General features: G+C 41.8%; 1 protein-coding gene across 3 annotated transcripts in view; it reads left to right on the plus strand.

Moving 5' to 3' along the window:
* Nucleotides 1-1,348: 1,348 nt before the first annotated feature.
* Nucleotides 1,349-21,979, plus strand: part of TEC (tec protein tyrosine kinase) — a 55,791-nt gene continuing 35,160 nt past the window's right edge. The window contains exon 1 of one of the 3 annotated variants that reach the window (XM_068188388.1): nucleotides 1,349-1,453. The gene's annotated coding sequence lies outside the window, so the exon portion shown is untranslated. Of the gene's footprint in view, nucleotides 1,454-13,096; nucleotides 13,244-17,562; nucleotides 17,683-21,979 lie in introns of those variants that run through there. The other 2 variants (XM_068188385.1, XM_068188387.1) reach the window with 2 other exon arrangements.

Genomic DNA, 21,979 nt, shown 5'->3' on the forward strand with positions numbered 1-21,979 from the left:
AGCCTTTTGGGCTCGGATCACTGCAGACACCTGTTCTGCCCTGCTCTGCTCAGTGGATTTAGGGGAAGGTTGTTTGATTCACACTGGGTGATGTGTGGAAGACATAACAAAAATATCTGCAAGTTCAACAACAAACAAGCTTATTAAGGTAGAGGAAGGACCTTGGCAAATCTTAAAACAACATCCAGACAAAGTAAGGCACATAACAAAATTTAACTGAGTGAACTTAAACTTATCCAAATTGAAATCATTCAGACAGAACAAGGTACTTTCTAAGGCATCGAGTGGACTTTTTTAGTCTGGCATACAACATATTTTGAGAAGAAGTAAGGAGAGAGAGAGGAAGAAAAAGAAGAAAAGGAAGGAAGGAAGTAAAGAAGGGAAGGGAAGGGAAGGGAAGGGAAGGGAAGGGAAGGGAAGGGAAGGGAAGGGAAGGGAAGGGAAGGGAAGGGAAGGGAAGGGAAGGGAAGGGAAGGGAAGGGAAGGGAAGGGAAGGGAAGGGAAAATTCAGTTTTGTTTGTAATGGAGTTAACCACCAGTATTTCATGTTTATCAATAACTTGGAAATAACTTAGTTGCTCTTTTAAAAACTGCTGAGCTCGCCATTGAAATTGAATTGACATTGTGGTGACTCAGAACATTGGGAAAGGATTTTTTGTTGTCAAGAAGATTTTAATCACTCCGGTAACAGTGAGTGAAACCTTGCGTGTCTCCACCCATATGAAGCAACCTTCTGTACTATCATTCAAAAAAAAGTTCCTAAATTTGCTGAACTCTTCCAACATGGCTTTATTAACAGGCCAATGCTGGAAGAAATAAACTTCATTGCACACAAGAAGTTTTTGAAACAGTTTCCCCTCTGCACTTTTTTTAGCATGAAAAAGCTCCAAATTTTCAGAATGCAAAGCAATTGGAAGGTCAGCAATTTTCGAATGTTTTGGAAGTTTGAAATGCTGCATACTGGAAAATCTAATATGTTTTAAATGTCTTTTTGCTTAGATTTGCAGAAAATTTTGTTACTGAATAGGAGAGAGAGGGAATTCACTTTGCAGTTAAATTAGATTTATGCTATATTTATTAATGGCTTGTATTTAACAAGGCTCTGCTTCTGTCTGAAGACAGTATGCTAATGCTGACAAATGTAATTAAGATTTGCAATCAAGAAAGGAAGATATGTGACCATGAGTAACCAAAATACTGTAACCAAAATACTGTATGCAAACAAAAGAACTACCAAAGAAGCCTGGGATACTGTGTTGGTGCTTGAGTCTGGAGAGAAAACGAGAATATGTTATTTGAGATGTAGCATATCACTGTATAATGCAACTTCTGCACAGTATCGAAGGTATCCATCGCCATCTAGTGACACCACGCTGTGCCTGAGTCTCAGCATCACCAGAGCGTTCCCAGGGAGAAGATGGTGCAGCAGGACTCTTGCCACCCTCTTTCAGAGGTCTTGAGGTCAAGAGACCTCAGTCATGGCTTTGGTGGCTCAGGGCTCACACCTGAGGAGCTGGCTCAGACAGGATATAAATGTGTATGGAGAGTTTCTAGTGGGACAGCTCTTGCCATGCCTGTGCAGTGGGGGGACAGCACAGGTGTGTGTGTGCTCTGGCCTCTGCACTGACATTTTCCTGCCCACATTTTGGGAGCACTCGGAGAGGACACCCTGCACACCCTGGAAGAAGTTCCCTGTATTTGGAGGACGCCGTGAAGTAAATCCTATGGTGTAATCAGTCCCAACACTTACTAATCTTCTTTTCTTCAAGACCAGTATTATTTAATGCAGTGTCATGATGCTTTTCTTTTGGATTCTTCTATGGTAATTTTTTAATATATGGAATGAGGGCTGATTTTACCCAGTAGTGGTAAAATAACAAATAATTCATAGGACTGAGTGAAACATTCCCTCTGTAGTCTCCTGCTGCTCAAACAAAGAAGCTAACCTCAATGAGGACCTGAGTTAGTCACTGTGCCCTCTGTCAGCAAGGACAAAAGCAAAAGGAAAGGCCCTTTTAGGGAAACTGAAAATAAATTAAAATTAATTTGTTTCCCAAAACATGTTTTCCAGGGCCTAATTAAGTGCATACCTTTTTGCTGAAGTCCACAAGAAGAACTATCATTAGATTTCCCACTCCAAGAATATTATAGGGTTTGTGAATTAGAAGCAAATTGGGAAAATATTGTTTAGAAATCACACTGGAATACAAGATCAGGCTGCCCAGGAAGGGGGGCAGGAGACCCCTCAGAAGGGCTTGCAGGCAAATGGCCCTCTCATAGTGATTCTCAGCAAAGTCAAAGGAAAATGGTCTGGTCTTGATATGACAGGTCACTCACTGTAAGTCAGTAGGCTTGATACAGAGATTCAGCTGCCCAGTTGCAGGTGGATCTTGATAAACAATTTGATGTAAAAAAATCAGGACAAATGTATTCCAGTATTTCCCTACTGAATTACTTGCTTCCCTTCTAATATTATCACAACATTCATCAAATAGACTGGGATATTTTTATTTTTCAACAACAAGAACAAGCAACAGCAAGATCATCCTTTAAAGTATACAGTATAACTAATCTTACTTATTTTCCTGTGGGTTTACTTTATTTTACAGACATTTTAGAGACTACTAAACATCAGAAAAACCAGCCTGATAAAATATTCTGTGTCATTATTCATGCTCCTGCATGTATAATGTATTTGTCTGTCTTCTGTTTCTGTTATTATCCCCTTTAGATTTTAAGATCCTTGTTTGGAGCAGTTATCAAATTTCTGTTTTTAAGTTCTTCATTTTTCTCTAGTACACCTAATAGAACTACTCAAGGGGAAGTCAAGCTCTGCAGAATATAACCAGCTGAAATATTAATTTTAAAATATTGGTGCTACTCAGCTGATTTGAAGCCAGAATGGATCAGTCAGATAACTGTGGAAGGCTATTGGAATTCCTTTAAGCCTAAGTGCTCCAGAAATTATCTTCAGCGTGTATCCCAAAGGGAAAAAAATATGGAAATAGCTCCATTCACAATTAACTGTGGAATCCTGAACTTTATAAAGTAAAGAGTGAGTCTACAGGGGACAGAAAATGAAAAAAATATCCTGCCAGACTAAAGGCATGTGAAAATGTCAAAAGTCAAGCTTAGGAAGAGGCTGCAAAAGAAATTTAAGCAAATAGTAAAAGGTACCTTGGCCATATAAACAACAAAAAAGGAGTGGATGTCTTATAAATCATAGATGTGGTTGCAATTAAAGGTAATTAAGGTCCCACCCCAAACTACCTGATTATTTGGCTCAGCATGAGTAATGATAATACTGAGGTACACAGAGCTAAACCCAAAGATGTTCATGAGAATGGGTGTGGAAAGAAATTGTTGTGTGTGGGGTGAATATGAAGGGTAAAGAGCTCACCTGTCAAGGAGGCCCAGTAGCAGAAGTAATAAATCCAGCAGTAAAGTTTTTACTAAAACAGACAACAATACCATATGATTAAAAGACTAAAAATTGAGGAAGCAGTATTTAAGGAAAAATGTGATGCACAAAATTGCATTATGATGATTTCAGTTGTCTACAAGGATTCAACATTTTGTGAAAGAATCAGCAGATAAAAAAAAAAAACCAGATATGAAAGCAGATAAAAATTGGAGACATAATTACCAAAGATAGATTGTGACTAATCAACTTGTATTTTTCTTTGCTAAAATACACAATGTTTTTAGAAAATTCAATTGCAATAAAGCAAATCCATATAGATTTCAGTAAAGTGACTGACATGGTGTTATATGGAAATCAGTGTGATGATGTAGGAAAATCAGAGGAAAGAAACCAGCCAAAGAGCAACAGCAATTACTGTACTTCAAGGAAACTGCCCTGGCTATAGAGGATGATATTATGGATTAGGGGCTGACTGCATTTATTATTTCTCTTAATGGTTATGTCCAAAGAAAAGAAATAATTAATGAAATACACTTGTGACCAAAAGAAAATATCTGAACTGAACTGCCATAAAACAAAGTCTTAATTAACATAAATCTAAGGCAACAAGGCAAGGTACTTAAAAGACTAGGAGGAATTTCTTCAGTAACTACAGGTTTATCAGCCGCTGAATAAAAATGAAGAGAAAACCCTGGCTCAAAATATTTTTGAAACTGTTTCAGCTGAGACCTTATGGAGATTACTCAGAACATGTCACAGTGAAGAAAGATTGAAACACACTCTGAGAAGTTTAGGAGAGAGAACCTTAAAATGGCCAAGGAAATCGTGATACCTTAAGTATAAGTCAGGAGGTGTCTTGTTTGGCTCAACCAGATGAAACCAGATGTAGTTTTAGAGAGCAACAAGGGTAAACACTGGGGAGGAAGAACTATGCAAGTCAAAGAACAGTGCCCCATGAGCATGTTTTCCAGCTTCCTCCACATTCAAATTGCAGTTCTACACAGTCTGAATATTCCCAGTGCAAACAATACATTAATAATACATTAATAAGCCATACATTGATGGTTTACTATAACCAAAACTTGATCTTATACTCCCTATTTATTCCTATTATCAGTGGGAATTAAAAGCTTGTAGAATCAGGATCCCTCAGGTGCCTTTGTAATTCAGGTAAGTTGCAAAATTACAAGATTTAGTGTTGGGTTTTGTTAATGCATGTAATAATTATGAGTGTCAGTACACATACCATGTTGCAAGTGTTCACTGACATGTATTTCTCTGTATATATATTTTTTTTTTAATACTTTTAAACAATTATATTTCTCTCCCAAAATTAGAAAGGAGAAATAATATCTGAACATGTAGCTACCATCACATAAAATCTGTTTATTGAGGGTTTGACAATAATAAACACAGCAGAAGATGTACATTTTATTAGAAGTTACCTTCTGTATGTATCCTTTTCTGTAAAAATCCCTGGCTCCTTGCAGTATTGTACTTTGTACACATGCAGTTTAACTGATTTTATCATTTTTATCTTGAAACAATCTTTGGAGTGAGCTGTAACCTTCTAAATGTCTTTGTTGCTTGGTGGAAAGGCTGAGTCACTCGTCATGAGGGATTGATGGAGGATGCAAAATCAAAAGAATATATGGGACAGATTCAGCCCAAGTGTGGCTGAAGTCAGTGGTGCTCTAGGGCTAAATATGAGCCACATTTAGGCTTTCTTCAGGAGAAGAGAGCTGTCTTGGGCTGAGGCAGCTTGCCCCCATCACAACCAAACCTGCACATTAGGGCACAGTAGGATGCTGGTATCTGGTTCAATAAGACACATCTTACATTTCCTTTATTAACGGGTCTAAACCTGTTCCACTGCTGCACAATTCTTTAAGAAGAAAGCCCTACATAAAGGCTAAGCTATATTCAGACCTCAGAAGATGTGCCAAAATGACAAAAGTCAACCCTTAGTGGAAAGTTCAGAGTAGAGGAAAAATTCAAAGGCCTCTTATTTTTATCTGAGAATGTAGCAGTTTGTCTCAATTTCCCAGCTCAAACAATGTGGCAGGCTGGTGAGAGTGAGATATTTTCTATGGGCTCAGTTCCTGGTATTGTTTGCAAGCCAAATGTGAGGGTAGATAGCAATGCGTCAGCCCCCTCATAGTCATGGCACAGGCATCTCCTACTAGTGACAGGCCTGGGTATTAGAACAAAAAAACACACGGAGCAAGAGACTTAAAGACTTCTTCCTTTCTCATAAGCACTCTGGCAAGAAAAATTTGAGAAAAACAGTAAGGTTTGTCCAAGAAATCTAATTATTATTAAAAAAAAAAAAGCTTTTAGTGCTCTTGGCAATTAATTTTTTTTTCCCCTAAGAAATAAGTGATAGCTAAATAGTTCTCTGAAAATATTGGATTAATGACAAAGTCCAATGAAGCGTAGAGGGGTACTGATTTGGGAAGACTATGGTTATGGTCTGTTCATATAGCCATATTTCAAAGTGATGAACCATATTGCATTGTTTTAACTTGTCTTTTGTTATATGTATAACAAATAGTGTGTGTGCAACCACACACGTGTGTGTATCTCTGTGTTTATACGTGCACTTACATACACACATAGACCTATTAAACATATTTGCAGACCATGTTGGACTTGAAAAACTGTTAGAATGTTGGACTGCAGCTTCAGGGGTTGCAAGGAAACAGCAATGAAGTATGAAATGGAAATTCCCTCTTTGTGTCACTTGAGAGTCCCTAACTCTCCCTACACTTCAATATTAAGAACTTTTAGGAACAATGAAGGCAATTTTTTCAGCAAGACCGTAAGGACATGACATTGCGAAGGATGCAACATTCGTCTTCACTCAGCTTTGCCCACAGCAATGCACATTCACAGGGGTTGAATTAGGAAAAAATATATATATTTTTTATGTCCTTACTTTATTTAATCAGTAAATATAACTTGAAAAGTGATCATCAGTTAAATAAAACTTTCTAATATGAAGTTGCAAATTCTTTAATAACAAAACAAATGTTACTTGCTGCAACTGTTTTGAAAGTTTGTGGCGTTATTGTCTGTCAGTGAAGGCTGGAAAATAGGTTTTAGAGTGAGTGTAGGATGTCAAATTCACTCTAAAATAATAGTAAGGTCATGTATGTGATTATCACAGTGGATTTACTCTGAATTGTCATTACTGGGATGCCAGCCTGACAAGGGCAGAAATTAAGATCATGTGGCAAAATGTTTGGACTGATGGCTGCTGCCATACTACTGCTTCCATTTGTTGAAGTGAGCTTATATAGTCAACCAGATGCATGGTATATTTTATTTTGCAATTGTGTTAGGGAATCCCAAATACACTAAAACTCCATAAGCAAAACCACAGTCTGACCTACATGCAGATTCAGAATAATTTAACTAGGAACATATCTACAATAATGTCACAATCAGAATCTGACATTTTCTTGGGGATTTGGTGTGATAGCCTTCTAATCAATGTGGTTCAGCTGCTTCTTATAATTAAATCAGTGTAACATGCTTATATATACAGTAATACAAACTTCTCAGAAATTGAGATAAAATATTCTTTTCTCTTGAGAGAGAAGGTTTTTTTGCATTTTTGCTTTGCTTTCTAACCTTACTCAGTCTTACATAATACTTTACATACAAGCTAAAATTATACATTGACGCCTACTTTTCCATAGTATATTCCAGGTCAACAGACCACATCTTGAGACAAAATTTCCTTTCATCATTTTCCCTGTAAATTTGGTGTAACTCCACTAAAGTCAGATGTGAAATCCCAGTTTTGCTGAGCTCAGATTCTGTTCACTGAGCACCGATATTAATTGGTTAAATCCTGCTTTGCCACCCGTATCTAAAGGCTAAACTTGCTTTTGAAATCTAAGAGTTGGCTCTTCAAGCAGACTTACTGTTTCCTTAGCAGCAGCACGTGCTAAACCACATATGATGCTATCACAGTGTCTGAGGCTGCCCTGCAGTGTTACCTAGACAGAGTTTTTGCCCACAGCTCCATGTAGCTGCATGCTACTGTCCATGTTCACACTGACTACATTAGCTGGTAGGGCAGTAGTTTTCAGATCTGAAGATCCTTATAGTGAATCCTACTGTGGTCCTTCTTGGTTACCTCCTAGGGGTCCTCTGAGAAGTATCTAGAGACTCAGAGCACAAGCTGAAAATCACCAGAGCTGAGCAACCCAACATACTAATCCATATCCTTGTCTTTTTAGATAGCTGTTCTTTGTACCAGGACTGGCAAAGAATTTCACTGTACTTCTTAGCACTACTCTTCATGTTACTTTCCTGTCATGTTATTACATTAGCACATCAAGCCACCACTCAAATCGGGCTGCACTGGCTGAAGACAGGGCCCAGTTTTTAATAACTAACTCCTTTGTTTGGGGCAAGTTGCACTGCAGCAGTAGACCATAGCACAGAGAAAGAGGAAAGAAAGGTTTGACAAATGTGTGTGGTTATAATGATTTTACCAAACATTGTGGTCAAGCAGGCCCACCACTTATTAAAGAAATTTTGCAAACTCATTTGCAAGTTTATGGGTCTAGCAGCTTTAGAGAGGTCTATGGATTCTTGAAGGCTAATTTAGCCTGATACACACTTCTTTTACCTTTTGTTCATTAAATCAGTAACTATGTTATTGTTCTTTGCAAAGTCTTGTGAGTTTTACTTCTGGCCTATCGATAACCTGGCTGTTTGATAAACTATTTCCCCAGTTTCTTTTTCTTACATGGAATTAGCATTCATTTATGACTCCTGCCTAGACTGTGGATATGAAAATCCCTAAATGTCAGGTGACACAGCTGCATGCCAAAGGAAAATCTGGCATCAACTGACAAGAGTTCACACTGAAAGGATAAAAAGTTATCATGGTGGAAATCACCCTGCATCCCCAAGAAGATTAATCCCAGCTAGATTAGCGAAGGTTATCACCACAGTAAATCAGGGCCTGCCCCTTCCCAGCCACCCAGCAGTAGCAGCTACATCCTCCCACTTGGAAACACCAGCTTCCTAGTCCAGAAAGTGAAGTTCCAAAGGGCACTTTTCAGAGAAGATGGTGATCAAGGAAAGGACAAGTGATACATATGGATAATTGCTGCTCCATAAATCTAGATTATAACCACAGCTTGTGCACAAATCTTTCATGTTGTCCTGGGCAATGTTTATAATGAAAAATGCTATAATATCCTAAAGCAGTGGGTAAAAACCCAGATTCCCTGCATTCCAGAGTGCTTTCAAAACTCCTTGGTATTTTGACTGTACCTTCCTGTTGTGACTACGATATCTTGTAAATCAAAGAATCACATAATCATTTAGGTTGGAAAAGGCCTCTGAGATCATCAAGTTGAATCTTTAACTGATCACCACCTTGTCAACTAGACCATAGCATCAAGTGCCACAAACAGTCATTTCTTGAGTGTGCCAAGCACATTTCTCTCTCAGGATTTTTATAAAGGTGCACAGAGGGAAGTGAAAGAGAAAACAATTTCTATTTCTGCTCCTTGTTTTTCTCATGTGGAATGTGTTTGGAGAATTGTTTACCTAGAGCGAATGCCTGGTTGGATCACAGTGGATTGTTTGGGCCTGATGGCCAATCAGATCCACCTGTGTCTGGACTCTGGAGAACAGGGTCACGAGTTGTGAGGGAGTTAGATATGATAGATAGAGTAGCATGTAGTTTTTAGTATCCTCTTTTATATAGTATATTAATGTATCATAGCATAATTATAATAAAGAAATCATTCAGCCTTCTGAAATAAGTCAGACATCATCATTCTTCCTATTGGGTTCGCCGACATCTACAACACTTGAGCGCCTCCAGGGATGGTGACTCCACCTCCTACATGGACAATCCCTTCTGATAACTGACCACTCTTTCAGTGACAGAATTCCTCCTAATGTCCAGCCTGAACCTCCTCTGGCATAACTTGAGGCTATGTCCTCTCATCCTGCCACTTGCTGCCTGGGAGAAAAGACCAGTCCCTACCCAACTACAACCTCCTTCCAGGTAGTTGTAGGGGGCAATAAGGTCCACCCTGAGCCTCCTTTTCTCCAGGCTAAACAGCACCAGCTCCTTCAGACATTCCTCATAGGATTTGTGCTCCAGACCCTTCACCACCATTGCCTTTCTCTGGACTCGCTGCAGCACCTCAATGTCCTTCTTGTACTGAGGAGCCCGAACTGGACACAGGATTTGAGGTGCAGCCTCACCAATGCTGAGTACAGGGGGACAATTCTGACAATGCCCTGATCCTGCTGGCCACACTATTGCTGATACAGGCCAGGATGCCATTGGTCTTCTTGGCTACCTGGGCACAGCTGGCTCATGTTCACCTGCTGTTGACCAGCACTACCAGGTCCTTTTCTGCTGGGCAACTTTCCAGCCACTCTTCCCAGCCTGTAGTACTGCATGGGGTTGTTGTGACCCAAGTGCTCCCCCCACCACTTGGCGTTGTTGAACCTCACACCACTGGTCTTAGCCCATGGATCCAGCCTGTCCAGATTCCTCTGCAGAGCCTTCCTGCCCTTCAGCAGATCAACTGCCGCCTAGTTTGGTGTCATCAATGAGTTTGCTGAGGGTGCACTTGATTCCCTCATCCAGATTACTGATAAAGATATGGAACAGGACTGGGCCCAATACTGAGCCCTGGCAAATACCACTAAGGACTGCCACTAGCTGATGTAAAACCATTCACTCTCTGGGTCCAGCTGTCCATACAGTTTTTGACTCTGCAAAGAGTGCACCCATCCAAGCCGTCAGCTGCCTACTTTTCCTGGAGGATGCTGTGGGATACAGTACCAAAGGCTTTGCTAAAGTCCAGGTAGACTACATCCACAGCCCTTCTCATCCACCCAGTGGGTTGCCTGGTCATAAAAGGGAGATCAGGTTGGCCAGGCAGGACCTGCCCTTCCTAAACCTGTGCTGGCTGGGCCTGATCCCCTGGTTGTCCTGTATGTGCCTTGTGATCACACTCAACATGATCTGTTCCATAATCCCATTGGGCAAGTACCTTTCCCTAGGGTGGCATTTGTCTATAACAGACACCTTTTACCAGAATAGCACAGTTGATAGTACCCTGCACCAGTGTCCCAACCTGTTGCTATGTTGATATGATGGTTTTGCTTCTTGACACAATGTATGTCTCCTCAAAACCGTAGCACAGCTAGGATACATCCTCACATTTACTGCAACAAAACACAACCCAGTGGCTGGCGCTGAACTGGCATACACCTTCAAGACAACAATATTTACTAAAAGAAAGAGTATTTTATGGTAGGTCTCTATTACACTCCACTGTTAAGTTACTTTCAGTGGTACAATGGAATTACCACTCCCAAAATCTCTCAAAACTGGGCCAAAGCTATGGAGAAAGGAAAACCAGCACATTTGCTGATAGGGAAACCAGATAATGAAGAATAACTGCAATTTTTCTCTCATTCACAGGGTTCCCTCTTAAGAGTGTTATCTCTGCCCACAGCAAGTGAGGGAAGAGAAATAAACAAAGAAAATGCTCGGTGACCAAATTGACAGAATCCTCTGAGAAATGAAGGGACAAAGAGGACTTGACAGGCATGTAAAGGAAAAAGAAAGAGCCTCTCTGCGATCAAGGGACTGGTAGAGATGCCTCTCTCTGACTAAAAAATTAATTACAGAGTGGCTTTTTGAACCCAAGAGCACACTCAAAAGAACAACACTGTCTTCAAAGAGAGAATGGGCATGAACCATGAGATGATGAAGCATCAATAGGTGAAAAACTGCTGGAAAAGGTGGTCTATTAAAGTTGCCATCCAGATTGTGTATGTCTTTCTCTCTTTGGTACTTCACACTACATGTGGGCCTGAAATTTCAGAAGTCTCAGTCTTTCCCAAAGTGGAGACTTCCTCCTTGAGACTTTGCCACAAGGACTCTTCACCACTACTTCTTCCTTAGTAGTAGAGCAAAATCCTGAGAAGCAGTGTCATTCTTTAATTGCTTTGATTCTTGCTTTGATGATGTCCTTTGTCTGCCATTGTGGTAGAAAAACATGGGAAGGGAACTGAGAAATGCAAACTCCATAAAGTTTGCAAGAAAATTTGTGATCCACATGTCCACCACAAATGCTGTCAGTTGGCTGATCAACATCAAAGTAGTTAACCCCTGATCAATAGTTGTAAGAAGTACAACTTCAGCATGGCAATGGCCACATGCTTTGAACCACAGAGATGTGCCTTGCTGTCCCTTTGCTTCTGCTACAGCTCTGGAGTGAAGCCTCAGGAGTAAGGGAGCTGCTGCTGGTTAAGTCACAGTGTAGCACAACACATAATCTAGTTCTTTGCTAGATGCCACTTCTTTCTAGAGCTCAAAAAGGGCACCATATGGGGCAAAGCTATTTCAAGTTCCTCCTTTAAGCAACTGTTTGGTTTTATTGCCCTTTCCCTGTGCCACAGCCGCAGAGGGGGTGAGGAAAGCTGTAGCTGCCATTGCTTGAAAAATGAAGTAATAGTTGTCTGTTTGCGAAACTGACCACATCAGTGGCAGTGGGTAAAGATGTCTGAATGGATGCCTGAGTGTGTGCTACCAAAAATACATGGATGTGGAGGGGAGGGGGAGTGGTGACATGGGCTGGTGGTACTAGTCATCATAAAGTGGTTGCAAGGCGACTGCCCATGTATTTAAAACAGAGAGGTCCCACACAATAGGCATTCAGCCCTGTGACTCCCAAGTCTCAGCAGTAGTGTGACAGGCATGGAAGACATGGCCACAGTGCCAAAGTAAGTTGGAGGAAATCCCTCAAGTGAAAACAAAGGCTCTGTAAGTCATTTCCTCTGAGCTGAACAGAAAGACATCTGTGTTGATACAGCTATTACACACTAATCACAACAATTCTCTTGCAAACAGCATAGACCCTGCTTGCTTTCCTCTAGTCTGAAATGTATGTGAGAGATGAATTTCCACTGAACTTTACAAGATCTTTTTCTTTCAATGTGGTTTTGCAGTGACAGTTTCCAAAGGTCAGACTGGGCTAGGAGAAGGAAAGGAGGTAAAGAAAAGAGCCTACACGCCATTTCAGTACAGACCCTGAACTCTGAAGTTCAACACAGGCACCTGAGGGGCACAAAAAGCCACTTCAGTTATTCTGGCTGTAGGTTTGGGGTGGCTGGATGTGACTGTTGCTCATGGTTAATTGTGAGGGAAGGGACTGTAACCCTGGGGGTCACTGGGACATGAGCAGATCTGCGATGGGCATTGAAGAGGAGCAGCCTCGGGGTGCACAGCCCACTCGGGATGGGGGAATGCTGTGCCCACCGCCACACCACGGCCCAGCCCGGAGCCATTCCCACCGTGGTTTGGTAAGAGAAATGCTGTAGTCAAAGCACAGCTGTCACACAGTTTACAGCCAGCTGGGGCCAAGAACCTAGATTTTGAGGGAGCGTTTGCAACCTGCTCTGAGTTATGTAATTTGCCTTTTTCTTGTACTTCTCAGACAGGATTCCAGGCAGCTCCCGACGGATCCAGTGGGTGTGGGACACCTCAGTTCAGCTTCTCGCACTGCCGCACCCGCCCCGAGCGCGGAGGGCGCCCAGACAAGAGCGGCCGCCCGGCGCAGCAGGTCCCCGCTGCTTCCTCCGCGGGGAGCCACGCTCGGCGGGAGGAGGAGGAGGAGGAGGAGGTGGTGCCTTCTCGGGCCGGAGCGAGGCACTGCGGTGTCTCTCTCCCTCCCTCCCTCCTTCCTTCCGCCTCCCTCCACGCCGCCGGCGCCCGGACTCTTCCGCGACGGCTGCCGGGACACCCAGGTAAGGCAGGTAAGGCAAGCCGGGGGTGCCGGCCCGCTGAGGGAACGGGGCGGTTCCGTGCAGCGCGCCGCCGGCCGGGGCTGCCCCAGCGCAGGCAGCCGCAGCCGCGCCCCGCCGCGGGGACCTGCCCGGGGCTGCCGGCGCACGGGGCTCCCCCGCTGCCGCCGTTCCGAGTCCGAGAGTGTGCGGCACCGCCAGAGCGGAGGGGCTGCTGCCTCGGCGCACAGGTGTCACAGCAGCCGTAAGCGGGAGCAGTGACAGAAGCCGGCGTTTAAACCCTTGTTTAAAATTGCTCTAACTGTGTAATATAAAGGTGTTGTGACCCAGGCTGCCAAATCCGTTTGAAAGCCAACACTGATGAGTATTTCTTTGTTTATGTGACTTTCTTCTCTGAGTCTTACTTCCATGTAACCACTGTGCTTTGCTAAGACTGTTTCGCCTGGTCTCAAGGGAAGAATTGCCTTCTGTTGAGTTCAGTTATCCTAATAATTCCTCCTGCTTTCTGTCCCACATCGGATTACCCTTTCTTGGCAGTGCATGCTCTTACATAGCTTTGGGATACAGCGCACCTGCTGCTTGTTCAGTAGGTGACGAGACTCGCATGGTGCTTTTCCACAGGCTTCCTTTCTGCACCCTTAAAAGTTGGAACGTTGGAAAAGTTGGAAACAGAACTTTTAATACAGGTATGGCCATGAGCTCCCTGCTTGAAATGACAGATGCTAATCTGAAATACTTAGGGTTGTTTTATGAGTCAAATACATGCAGCTTTTATAGGTGGAAAAACTGACTGGTAGAAATGCAGGCAAAATGTGTCTTGTGAGTACTTGCTTCTGGAGCATTTGTTTTCATTTTCGAGTATGTGTTTCTGATACTCTGACTGTCTCACCTTTGAAAGAAGATGATGTTTTGTTCAGTTTCTCAGAACTCATCAGAGACTGGAAGATGGGTTATTACTTACTGCTGTTACATAAATGTTTAGAGTATTTTGGGCTATCAGAAAGCACGTGCTTTTCTTTCCTTCTGTCACACCAGCTGTGCTGCTCAGATCATTTCACCTGTGCAGGGGAGGCCTTTTAGGTGTCCTGGTCTTGCTTGCTGGGTACTGCTCTGGTAGGTGGGGAGGTAGCTCCCAGACAGGGGGTTACTCATAGCTATTTGGTGGTTATGGTTTGTAAGGGGACTGCAGCAGGAAGGGGCCCATTTGCTATCAGACTCTCCTCTGGTATGCTTTATGTTTCTCTGGGGTTTATTTTATATTTTATTTGTTGTGAAATACATTTTATCATGAAATAATCTCATTTATCTCTGCACTTAGTTCTTATTGAAAGAGTGCCTTATATATTCCTCTAAATTTCTAAATGAGTATTATGATTGTTTTGAACCAAATGGTTGATTTCTATGTGAGCTTGCCTGCTGAAACCACTGAAAGCAGAGCAGCATGATTATGTTTGGCATGTTGTTTTGATAAGATAATCTCATAGGTGTGCAAATCAAAACCATACTGGCAGTTACACCTCTGTCTTGAAGGAACTCTGGTTATCAACTGCCAGACCTGCTTTTATTGGCTCTTCAAAATTTATAGGAATACCACCTTTTTTAAATGTTAATATAGAGTTTTTAAAGTCTTTGAACTATTTTAAAACTATTTACTGTGAGGCAGTTTGAACTATGTCCTAAGTTAAATCACATTTTAATGCTTGGTTGTAGGCATTGTAGTGTATCCACTAGGCTGTCTACAGTAGATAAAAAGAGAGAAAAATAATAGAGCTGATAAAACAATATTAGCTTCATATTTTTTCATCTTGCCCTGAAACAACATTGTATTCAGAAACACCATGATATGTGATAACCTGTAATGAAGCTAAAAGAACTGGGAAGTGGTTAATTTCATAGAATTACTTGGAAGAATCAAGAAAAGTCTTCCCCCCATCAAATATAGGTGCAATTTGTAGATTTGATTACCTCTCTGTTGTGTTAGCTTATAAACTGGATGCCCAAGATAAGGTGCAGAATAGTGTAAGTTTCATACAAATATTTATACCTCAAATATGCAAAACATTTTCTGTTTCTTAGACAATAGAAGTCTGTGCTGCCTGCTGTCAATGCAAAGGTCATGGAGAACAGTCTTTAGCCTTTGTTAACCATTGATGTCTAAGATGTTTTTCTACTTTTGCTTCGTTTGACTTTTTTCAGTAATGTATTACCTTTTCACTGTTGAACTTGGAACTGTTCTTTGAAAAAGGAAGATTTGTGCATGCCAAAGAATCAATTGTAGCAGTCTACAATGACTCTCCTGCAGAAATAGTATAAGGAACTATAAAAACTGAAAAATATGGAAAACAGTACTCAAACAGAGTGGAGTACAGGTTGGCATGATGAAGAAAGTGTGAGGTAGTGGACCTTTTATATTTCTAATTAAATATGTGCTCTTCAAGGACCTATATCATATATTTTTGTATTTGTGCTACATATATTTTTATTATTATCTAGATGCATCTGTTTGCACAGAATTACTGATACCTTGTCTGGAAAGTCTTGGCAATGGTCAGTCAGTTGCTGCACCATGGAAATTAGAGTGATGAAGTTCATTATGTGACGTGCTGATACCCATAGCTTTCTCCATTATGCAAAATGCAAGGGATAGACTCTCACTACACTGGCTGCATCCTGCTCCTTACTGCAGAGAGATCAGCCCAATTTACCGTAATTCTCCTGGCCAGGACTTCATGCTAGCACTAGGCATTAGAGGTATTACTGATGTAATGGGACACAACTCTCCAGAAACCCATGATATTGCACCAGTGATTTACCAAATGGTCAGTCAGGTCTCAGAAATGTACTTTCGTTAATGGAGCGGTTTACTTCTAGGAGCAAATCAACAGTTTGCTCTGCCAGCCCTCAGGCAGAGGAACATTCTGCTCTCCTGCTTCTGATCTGTTTTCCTAAGTGTATTTTCTAAAGGAAAAAGCATTAGGAAAGAAAGCAAGTGTTTGGGTGGACATGTCTGGTCTTTGTCTGGTGTGGCAGAAGAGGAACTGGGGAACTGAGCACTGCCCCGTGGCCATTATGGCACCGGCAGTTCTCAGTCATCCCCTGCCCTGGCTCAGCCCCATGGGCTATGATTCAGAGTCAGGGAAAACAACATGTGAGATAAAACCTTGAAAAGTAGATAGGCAACTATGTACCGGTGTGACGATAGTCTCATTTTAGAAGGTGCTTTGTGGGGAGGGGAGCAGGTTTTTGCATTTCCTGGGCATGGAGGTGGGATGGAGAGAGAGCCGTTTCTTACAAGTACTGTGAAGTGGCTGCTGTGTTGAGATGGGGTTGTGAAATCTTGGGAAGAATTACAGAAGTCTCCTGAGAGTAGGTCTGTCCATCGTGGGCAGAATTCACCTTTCTTAGGAAGAATGACATCACCTAGAAGTTGTCTTTGGTTTGGACAATACCCAAACATTTAGGAGGAAATGACGTTGCTGAAAAGACTTCTTGATTGCATGACTGTCTTGTGTTCTGGGCAGTTCAGTAAAGCTCATGCTTAGCGTGGTGTGGTCCTGCCTTTGTGTGGTGGGCAGGAGATAGGGTTTTCAGGAGCCTGCTGCAGAGAGAGGAGTTGCTCTGGGAGAGTCTGAGCCTTGCCGACAGCTGATGTACAAGAGCTGTTTCCCATCTGCTGAGGCCAGCTGTGGGACTCAGGTTTTGGTGAGGGGAAGGAGAAAAGTTTGGCCATGTTTGCGGTCACAGCTCCTCTGCTGAAGCAAAGCACCAGGCTGCCAACTGGGTTACTCTCTTTCAGCTCCTAAGGTAAAAATCCTATGCAACATTAAACAAATGCGGGAAAAAAAGAAAAAAAAAAGTAGTGTGCTGAGGCATGTGGGACCTGAGCAAAGGCTTTCTTGGCACTCCTGCTTTTTCTCATTTCCATTTCTCTTATCAGCAGATACGTGAATGGGTACCACTTTGCCACACACAGGGTATAACTTCATGTAGGCTCAAGTAGGTCACAGCTGAGTTTCCTGTGAGGAGGGGTTTTGTTCAGCCTTGTGCCTGTTACAAGCTGTGATCTGATTAACTTATAAGATCTAGGCCTTGTTTTCAATTGAGTGTAGGGCAGAAAAACACTCAAATGGCTTTGGGTAGTAAAGGAAGCAGGATTCTTTCTTCTGAAAGAGGGTCTGGGCAGGACACTGGGACCCTGCCTTTCCAGGGGCACTTCCAGAGTGTGCACTATACACTAGACTGGGATAAACTCCTGACCATTTAAGTTTATGAAACAAAAAAAAAAAGGTTGTCTTAGTTGTTTTTGGGAATTTTTCCCTCCACAGGGTAGCCACATAACTCACCATCAGACCCAGGTGATACCTGCCCTTTCATTTTAGCTGAACATTGTAAATTTGTCCTAGGCAGCCCTGTGAACAAATCTTGTCAGATTCACTGTGCTAGCTTACTGGGTAGGTGAGATAATTATAATATGTATATTAATATATTCAAGGTTGCTACTTGTCCTGTGAATTACAGGATGTCCTATATCACAGGGCAAGCTCCATGTCCTGGCAGAAAAAAAATAACTGTGTGTGTTTTCCCTGCCTCCCCGCCCTTATTCTGAGCATCTCTTCCCAGCTGAATTTGCAGACCACATCAGTGGTCTTCAGTGCCATGGCAGGAGGAGGAGAAGGGTGGGGACTCTCCTGCTTTGAATTGTGTGACCCAGTTCAAGGGATGTGCAAAGTGAGTAAAGCTGAATGGGCCTTTTTCTGTCCCACGGGAGATCCCCTAAACTGATAATCTTACTTACACTTTGGGATAATTTGAAATTAAAATTTCTACCTAATCTGTATCCAGAAAAGATGCTTAAAATAATATTTTTTTATCATGAAGAGATCTAACACTCCAGTATTAAGAGTGGCTGGTTCAAAACTGCTATTGTAACTTGAATACAGCTTGCTTACACATAATCTCTTACATTTTTAGTTATGTAGCCACATGTGATTTTGCTGTTTCATTCAGACCATGGCTGGCTGGAATGTTTCTGTTTGCTTTGTCGTGGTCAGCCATGAGGATCATCTCCTCCTCAGAGCTGCAGGCTGGTAATCAGTCATCCTCAGTGGGCCTTGAATAAAGCAGGTTCACTTGTTGGAAGCAGACATATTTACAGCTTCAATGTGTCAGATGAACTGTGAGGGTCTGTTTTATCAGCAGGGAGTTTGGGAGAATGACACAGTTAAAGGCTGGGGAGTGTGAGAGCAGTGGGAGGAGGGCCATCGCTCAGTGCAGGCAGCCTCTTTGCCACCACAGCAGGTTTCTCTTCCCACCAAGGCACTCTCTCCAAACATGAAGGGGATTACAGCTTTCTGAGGAAAAAGTACAAGTTGTGGGCAAGCAGCAAAATTCCTTCAGTTTGGTTTAGTTACTTTTCTGGATCTCTTTACCTGAAACTAACTGTGAAAGTCAGTGTGATGCAGGCACTCCCCATGAAAAACTGAGACCTAACCATAAAGGACTGTCTTATCTTACCTTTGCAGTGCCTTAACTTTACTTCTTGTAATTTTGACCTCAATGGGACTGGATTACAGTAACCCAAGTTCTGATGACGTTTGGTTTATTCTCCAATATCCTTGTGTCTCACCATAGGTAAGCAGAGTGGAGTAACATACCGTGAAACATTAATGACTGCATTGCATGATGTCTCAAAGAGTTTGAGCTGAATGCTGTTCCTTAAGACCATAAATGTCGTGTGACACCTGACAAGTGCTCTCATTCCCTGTTTAACTTGCAACAGTTGAAACACCTCAGCACATCTGAGATGTGACATCAAGGAGAGCAGAGATAACAAGCTGCTTTGGTAGAGATGCTCACTACCTTGCATTAACCAGAGGAAAGGGAAAACATGAGACCACAGCCATGTGTCAGTTGTGTTTATTTTCAGATTCAGTGAGAAACTTTTCCCCTGAATTAATAACTTATATATTGACATGAATGAAGCTGAAGTCCTTTGGTATTCCTCGTTGCTTAGGATGCACTGTATGTGAAGAAGAAATTCTTCAAGGTTACAGCCTGATTTTTCAGTCCTGTATGGGGAGACTTTATTAGGAAGTAACTGAAATGCAAGTAAAAGCAAGGATTTCTTTCACTACTTCCTGTGGGTAGACAGGTGTTCAGCCATCCCCAGGAAAGCAGGTCTACATCATGCAAAGCAGTTTCTTGGAAAGACAAATGCCATAATTCCAAATGTCTCCACTTCCTCCTTCTTCTCCCCACTTTATATACTGAGGTGACGTCATATGGTCTGGAACATCCCTTTGGCCAGTTTGGGTCACCTGTCCCATTTGTGTCCTCTCCTAATTTCCCGTGCATCCCCAGTCTCCTTGCTAGCGTGGCAGAACAAAAAGCAGAAAAGGTCCTGGCTTTGTGCAAACACTGCCCAGCAATTACAAAGCCATCTCTATATTATCAACACTGTGATCAACAGAGTTTCAAAACACAGCCCCATATTAGCCACTGTGAAGAAAGTTAACTCTACCCCAGCCAAAATAAGCACACCTATCCAACATAACAGGGTAAGAGAGTCTGGAATCACAAGATAAGCATGCTGACCTTGCCAACACCACTGCTTTGCCACGCATGGGAAGGGCAGTACAACATCTCAGCTGAAATGTAAATGGTTGTTCGTTTTGTGTTCAATCTCTTGCACTTGTTTTGTAGCAGAGGGCATGTGTCCTAGTGAAAACAACACGGGAAAATGTGACAAATGCAACTTGGATATTTTCTGTTCCCTCCTCACTGCCTTGGGTTTTTCCTGCACAGAAGGCAGTTCTGACCTGTAGCTTTAGATATATTGTTTAGATATGGTTAAATGTTGCTTTTTTGCACTTACTGAGCCTTGCCAGTTGGGACTAGTCAGTTGCTCAGTAGATGTGAAAAAGCAACATTTATCGAGTGACTTTATAATACTACCTCAAAATAAAGACTTTGAAAGTAAATACATCCATTAGTTGACATGTGAGATGAGGCCAGTAGTTCATCATCTGAGTCAACTTCTCAGCTTTGTCTTCAGTAGAAGTTCTCATGTTTGTCGAAGTATTCCTTACTGTGTAGCTTCCACAGAGTCTAGAAGGTGGAGAGCAAGTAGCTCTTTAGGGAAAAGAGATCTTGTTTGGAAAGAGAAATAACTGAGGAAGTATTAGTCATTCCCTGTGCGTAAAGACAGTCATAATTTCAGTATGTTAGTTAGATCATGTCAAAAGAGTGTCTTGGATACTGAAATAAATTTAGCTTATTTTTGGTCTAAATATCATGTGCTTATCTGAGATTGTATAACATTTGAGAAGACAAGTTCAAATTGTGAAGAAAGTTAATTAAGTTGAATCCTTTATGGTAGTTGAAAAGAAGGATATCCTCAGGCTCTGTTGACCTCTTTTCTTTTTATATTTTTCTTTCCTATAGATTTGATTTGTTTTTCTCATACTTGCAGTTTTGTGTACAGAAGCAATTGTCCTACTTGATAGTGGGCTTCAGGATTCCTTAACAGAGTTAGGTTCAACCTCTGATTTAATAGAGCATTTATTTTTCCAGCCCTCTATATCTTCAACTTCCTGGAGAAGTAGGAAAATCTTTTGCACAAGCATCACCCATTTTGTTTGCCACTCTCATCTTTGCCTGTTTCTTTAGTAAGTGGGTGTTACCATTTCTCTTCCCTTCTTATCGGCAGGGCTGAAAAAGGCTGAGGCAGCGCTCTGCTTTACTAAATGTCCAGCCAGTGGGGTAGTGGTGGAGTAGCCTTGGTCTATGTAGAAGTGAAGCATATGGACTCTGCTCTTTAGGAGCTTCTGCTCCTCCAAACCAATGCCATGCCAGTTTGGAGTTAGCTCTTCCATGTCCCGCTCTAACCTTATTTTGGAAACACTTGCCAGAATAAAGTGGACTGTTTCCTTTCAAAGGTACATAAACATGTGAAAGGGACCAGTACCTCACACAACTCTTCCCAGTTCAGACCCTGTCCTTCCCTTTCTGTTCATACTTTATCTTTTACCTTTTCTCTGTCAGGTGAGGGTCAGTTATATTTGTGCAGGTAAACCAAGCCAATATTCTTCACCAGACCTTTATGCTGCACAAGTGAATTAAGCAAATCTCTTTATGCTCTGCCTCATCTTGCCCGCTACAGTCAAACTTCTTGCAGCATCCTGAAGTCCTGGTGATGGCACCATAGAGGGCAAAACCTGCTGGATGACAACAGAAAATTGTTTGCCATTTTCACTTTGCTTTATACATGGTATTTAGAATAAAAAGAAACCTGAGCTACAAAGTCTGGACCTGGGAAAATCTGCTGTCTTCCTTTTAAGGGTTAATATCAAATACTGAAGTTTCAAAGCCTTTTTTTGTGCCTTGGTTTCCCACGTCCCAAACTAATTTTCAGCTTTATTGTCTTGCAGCAGAGAACATTACAAATGATAGAGGTTTTTGGTCTGAATAAACCGAAGGCAAAATAGTTAATGCAAGTTTATGAATATTGCAAAGTTTTTGTGTGGGAAAAATAAGAGAACCACAAGTACTCAGCTCTAGAGGAATGCATAAAAATATACAAAGTTGTTGAGGATAGTGAAAATTGATTAGTCCATCTTTTGTATGGTATCTCATAGTGTTGCTAACTCAAACTTAGTACTAAATAATTTCAAGTAGAAAATGCCAATGTCACCATATTGCCTTCATCGTGGATGGTAATAATGTAATTTTTGTTTCATAAATTTCCTG

Source organism: Anomalospiza imberbis, chromosome 4 (genome assembly GCF_031753505.1).
Source record: "Anomalospiza imberbis isolate Cuckoo-Finch-1a 21T00152 chromosome 4, ASM3175350v1, whole genome shotgun sequence".
Classification (NCBI taxonomy): domain Eukaryota; kingdom Metazoa; phylum Chordata; class Aves; order Passeriformes; family Viduidae; genus Anomalospiza; species Anomalospiza imberbis.